This window comes from Rosa rugosa, chromosome 1 (genome assembly GCF_958449725.1).
Source record: "Rosa rugosa chromosome 1, drRosRugo1.1, whole genome shotgun sequence".
NCBI lineage: Eukaryota > Viridiplantae > Streptophyta > Magnoliopsida > Rosales > Rosaceae > Rosa > Rosa rugosa.
The window spans coordinates 11,501,621-11,507,620 of record NC_084820.1 but is presented as its reverse complement, the minus strand read 5'-3'; positions in this window follow the sequence as shown (position 1 = coordinate 11,507,620).

Here is a 6,000-nt window from a genome sequence, read left to right as displayed (position 1 = left end):
TTTCTTCACCATTCCTTTTCCTTGGCTTGAGTATCAATCCTTATTGCTAAGTGCATTTGTTTTATTTTTAGCGTACCACCTGGAGCAGGGCAGCCTCTACTCAGGCCGGGAAACAGAAGGCAGTAGCCGAGGAGCCTCCTGAGGGGGAGTCCTCTGATGATGACGATGTGAGCCTTGCTGAGGTAAACTGCCCCAGACTAATTCTGACTTTGCACATTTGGCTTTCCAGACCCCTTCTATTTTCTGAGTTGTGATTCCTCTTCTGTGCAGGTAATTGCTTCTTATACTTGCAAACGTTGTCGCGCCCAAATCGCTGAAGAGGACTTTGAGGATGACGAGCCTCTGTCAATGCGGCTGGTAAGCTCTGGCCCTGTTTTATTTTATTTAAATTTTAGAATCTGGGCAGGATCTTCATTATGTATCTTTTGACAGGTCCGTCAGAGGACCACTGATCCCTCTCGCCTGAGCGAGGCTGGATCCTCAGCCGCTGCAGAAGAGCCAACTCTCTTGCTAGTTCAAGCATCAACTAACCCCATGGCGCCTCTTCCGTCTCCCACATCTACAGAGCATCTGCAAGGTCCTACCATTCTAATAACGATCTCTGATGACGACTCCTCGGAGGATGAAAGCGTGGAAAGCCAGTCTGAGACTTCTGCCATTTATGAGGAACTGATGACGAGAGAGATTCTCGCGGCACTAGAGGTCTAAGAGGTGAATGAGGCGGGGCCTCTTCCTCTTGGTGACCACGTACCAGATATTGACCTGACAGCTCGAGAGGTAAGCCACTGTTGGCCAATGCTTTCCATTTCCCTTTAGATCCAAACCCCGCTCTCTGACATTTCTGAACCTGACTAGGATTCTGTTTGGACCGAGGAGATGGCAGCAAACGCTGAGGGTCCTATCGGCGAGACAGTCGCCCCAGAGATGGAAAATGATACTGACGGTGGTGGTGCCCCCCAAGTCTCGCGAATAAATGAGACAACTGTCGAAGCCGAGGGCTCTGTGCTTGAATCTGCTCCACTTGCCCATGGTGAGCCGCGAGTTGAGTTTCCAGATTCTCCTGCAGCTGAAGGGACATACCAACCTGTTGAAGATGAAGAAACTGAGGAAGCTGTCCACCCTTTTGCATTGGTGGTTCGTGATCCTGTGGCGCTTCCGCCGCCTCCTCCTCCTACCAGATTCGAGAGATTGATGAGGGTGTTAGAGGTAACTCCTCCTTCTGCTGTGGATGAGGCTAAGATGGTGCTTCCCGAACATCTGGGTCCTCGGGTATTGGAGACTAACATCCTCCCGCGAGTCTTGGAAGCTCTAAGGTATCTTCGCCAGGAGAAGGCATTGTTTGGACCCAAAATGAGCATTTTGGCCTGACAAGGCGTGTCTTGGAGAAATTGAGCCAATGTCAGTGGCTCAAACTATATATTGTCGACAAGTTCGAAATATATATTTAGAGGCTAAATAAAGCCTACTATGGAAGCATGAAAAGTCAACTATAGCACATTTTCCTACTTCGGCTAGGAGAAACCGAGCTAAACAGAAGGAGCGGCCGCCTGACCAAATGAACTCTAAATGAGCTGAAACTCTGCAGATCCATTCTAGACAGCCCAAGGATCATTTCTTATGAAGAGTACCAGAGCTAGTTTTGAGTGGAAAGCCTTCAAACAATCAATCCAATTTTCTGCAGAAGCAAAACTGGAAAACTGGACCTGTAAGAGGTCCAGCAGCATTTCCGGCCCAACCACATGGAAATAAATTATGAATTTTTACCACAATAATCTAAATTCATGGTGGATCATTTCATATGAAGAAATCGAAGGTTGAATCTGAGTTCTTAGTGGAGATAAAAATTGAAGGATAAGGGAGCAGAAAATGACTTAAACCTAACAAATTCCATTAAGTGTTTAAGTATTCAAACCTAACATTCCATTAATGTTTAAGTGCTAAAACCTAACCCATTATGAGTTTTTTAAGGCCAAATAGTGTTGCTTGGTAGCCTATAAATAGAGGCTACAACAAGTATCATCTCACACAACAACACAATTCAAAACATCTCTAAGATGATCTAAGTTCTCTCTAGAGCAACCTCTCTAAGAGCAACTCCTCTCCTTCTTTTTCTCTTATCGGTGATCACACTCCTAGTCCTAGTTTTCTCAGAAGCCAACTTTCAGTGCCACCAAACCCTCTGTCAACGTACTTCGGTCCTAGTCTCCTCGGGAGCCGACGGTAGTGCCGCGACCAAAAGAAAACAGCAACACAATTCAACAAACATCTCTAAGATGATCTAAGTTCTCTCTAGAGCAACCTCTCTAAGAGCAACTCCTCTCCTTCTCTTTCTCTTACCGGTGATCACACTCCTAGTCCTAGTCTTCTCAGAAGCCGACTTTCAGTGCCACCAAACCCTCTGTCAACGTACTTCGGTCCTAGTCTCCTCGGGAGCCGATTGTAGTACCACGACCACAACGGTTACGGAACCAGCCAAGCAAGGGTAACGCCCTCGCAAACCAGCCAAGCTAAAGTCACGCTTTAGCAAGTTCTCTCTACTTCCCAGTGGTTCTCGCTCTGCTCGATCTACAACATCGAGTATCGATTGTGATTTTCAAGAAGCTCAGCAAAAGTCCTCACCACGAGGCATAAAGAATCCCACGACGAGGTTGGTGCTCTCCTCGTCTACAATCGCTTGAAAGAAGTCAGGTCAAGGGACACCCCCGATGACCGCACCCGAACGGTGCTGGCACGCCCGTGCAGAAAAGAGACTGTTGACCAGCTGCAACAAAATTGGAGCCAAACATTTTGGCACGCCCAGTGGGACTACATCTGAAGTTTTTCTCTTAAAGCACATTCAACCACCGGGCTTTAAAATAAACATTTTGGCACTCCCAGTGGGACTATACTAGAGTCTTTTTGCATTTGTTCACCATCATTGAGATGCCAGGAGAAAATCTTTACCAAAAGAAATTCCTAAAGTGAATAGATGGTCAATATTACCACTGGTGATACTGCCATTAATGATGAGTTTATGCCTATTCCCATCCCAGAGGGGGCAAGCATTGAGGAACAGCTCGCGATCATCATGGCCAACATCGAGAGGCATAAAGAAAAGCGAGCCAGGGACATGGCCAGTTTGATCGCAAAAACAGAGCAGAGGTTTCGCTATTGGGACCAACAAATTGAGCAGAACGCTCAAGAAGCTAGAGAACAATTCCATAAGCCTTTCTTGAGCAGCGACAAACAGACCACTCAACATGCCGCGAACATCACATCTGAGTTCATGACCTTACGCGAGGAAGGTTCTACCTTGGCTAATTCGCATCAAGGCGAATTCGAACGTCAAAAACCTGCACGCGAAGAGGTTGTTTCTAAGACTGACTTGCCTATAGGTGGCAATCAACCTAATGGCCTCACTGGTGAGTCACAGCCTTACACAGAGGCTGTGCATGGAAAAGGTCATCAACAAGATTGTTCTTCTGACAATAAAGTTGTCTCTGAACAAATATCTGAATTCTCCACTGACCTAGCCATATATGTGGCTACTGATCAGATTCTTGGGGGGCAAGATGGAGCCCATGTTCATTATGTTGATCACCAAAAGGAATTTCTTAAAAATTCTAATAGCTAAGCAGTGATTAAATATGATCTAGGCGACCAAATTGTTGTTTTTGAGGCTATTGATCATGAGAATTCAAACCAACAAGTGGTCGTCTATAATGGCCAATCTGTGGCTAATTCTATGCCAACAAAGATGCTTGGGGGGCAAGATTACTCCTCCTATGAGCCAAATTGCTTCCAATTCTTCGACGCGAAGTACCTTTGTTATTTTCCTACAAGCTCTCACAGGAGGGATTTTTACCCTACAAATTTTGATACATCGAAGCTTGGAGTGAAGCATAGATGGCCTCCCCCGTGGTCTTCTAGAAGTTAGCCAAACAAGGTGCTGCTAGCTCCTTTCTTTGTTTTTTAATTTCCTGTCAATTTTCAGTTTTTTACTTTTATTTTCGTCATTTATCAAAAAAAAAAAAATAGAAAAAGAAAAATACAAAAAGAGTTTCAAATTTGTGTGTCGCGGAGGATGCAAAAGTTGTGTTCTTTCCTAAACAGTGGCTTGAACTTTCTGATATACTTAGAGGGCATTGGTTTTGGCCTGGGCACATATACAAGAGGCATTTAATATGCCTAATATGGAATCAGTCAAGTAATTTCAGTCAAGCCAATAAAAGTGGCTTTTGGAGCAACAACATTATAAGAGCAGTGCTGATTCAAGACCTCTTCAGTCAAGACGGAGACCTTTGACTTCGAGGTCTGGGGGGCAATGTTTGGACCCAAAATGAGCATTTTGGCCTGACAAGGCGTGTCTTGGAGAAATTGAGCCACTGTCAGTGGCTCAAACTATATATTGTCGACAAGTTCGAAATATATATTTAGAGGCTAAATAAAGCCTACTATGGAAGCATGAAAAGTCAACTATAGCACATTTTCCTACTTCGGCTAGGAGAAACCGAACTAAACAGAAGGAGCGGCCGCCTGACCAAATGAACTCTAAATAAGCTGAAACTCTGCAGATCCATTCTAGACAGCCCAAGGATCATTTCTTATGAAGAGTGCCAGAGCTAGTTTTGAGTGGAAAGCCTTCAAACAATCAATCCAATTTCTCCAATCAACTCATTTTGCCTCTCAGCCACTTGTCTGAATTGAAACCCGGTGGTTGAATGTGCTTCAAGAGAAAAACTTCAGATGTAGTCCCACTGGGCATGCCAAAATTTTTGGCTCCGATTTTGTTGCAGCTGGTCAACAGACTCTTTTCTGCGCGGGCGTGCCAGCACCGTTCGGGTGCGGTTGTCGGGGGTGTCCCTTGACCTGACTTCTATCAAGCGATTGTAGACGAGGAGAGCACCAACCTCGTCGTGGGATTCTTTGTGCCTCGTGGTGAGGACTTTGCTGAAGTTTCTTGAAAATCACAATCGATACTCGATGTTGTAGATCGAGCAGAGCGAAATCACCGGGAAGTATTGAGATCTTGCTAAAGCGTGACTTTAGCTTGGCTGGGTTGCTAGGGCGTTACCCTTGCTTGGCTGGTTCTATAACCGTTGTGGTCGCGGCACTACAGTCGGCTCCCGAGGAGACTAGGACCGAAGCACGTTGACAGAGGGTTTGGTGGCACTGAAAGTCGGCTTCTGAGAAGACTAGAGATGTTGACATCTCTTAGAGATGTTGTTGAATTGTGTTGTTGTGTTTGGTCGCGGCACTACCGTCGGCTCCCGAGGAGACTAGGACCGAAGTACGTTGACAGAGGGTTTGGTGGCACTGAAAGTCGGCTTCTGAGAAGACTAGGACTAGGAGTGTGATCACCGATAAAAGAAAGAGAAGGAGAGGAGTTGCTCTTAGAGAGGTTGCTCTAGAGAGAACTTAGATCATCTTAGAGATGTTTTGATGAATGAATTGTTGTTATTTGATACTTGTTGTAGCCTCTATATATAGGCTACCAAGCAACACTATTTGGCCTTAAACAACTCATAATGGGTTAGGTTTTAGCACTTAAACATTAATGGAATGTTAGGTTTAAGCACTTAAAACACTAATGGAATGTTAGGTTTAAGCACTTAAACACAAATGGAATGTTAGGTTTAAGTCATTTTCTGCTCCCTTATCCTTCAATTTTTATCTCCACTAAGAACTCAGATTCAACCTTCGATTTATTTATATGAAATGATCCACCATGAATGTAGATTATTTTGGTAAATTTTCAGAATTTATTTCCATGTGGTTGGGCCGGAAATGCTGCTGGACCTCTTACAGGTCCAGTTTTCCAGTTTTGCTTCTGCAGAAAATTGGATTGATTGTTTGAAGGCTTTCCACTCAAAACTAGCTCTGGCACTCTTCATAAGAAATGATCCTTGGGCTATCTAGAATGGAGCTGCAGAGTTTCAGCTCATTTAGAGTTCATTTGGTCAGGCGGCCGCTCCTTCTGTTTAGCTCGGTTTCTCCTAGCCGAAGTAGGAAAATGTGCTA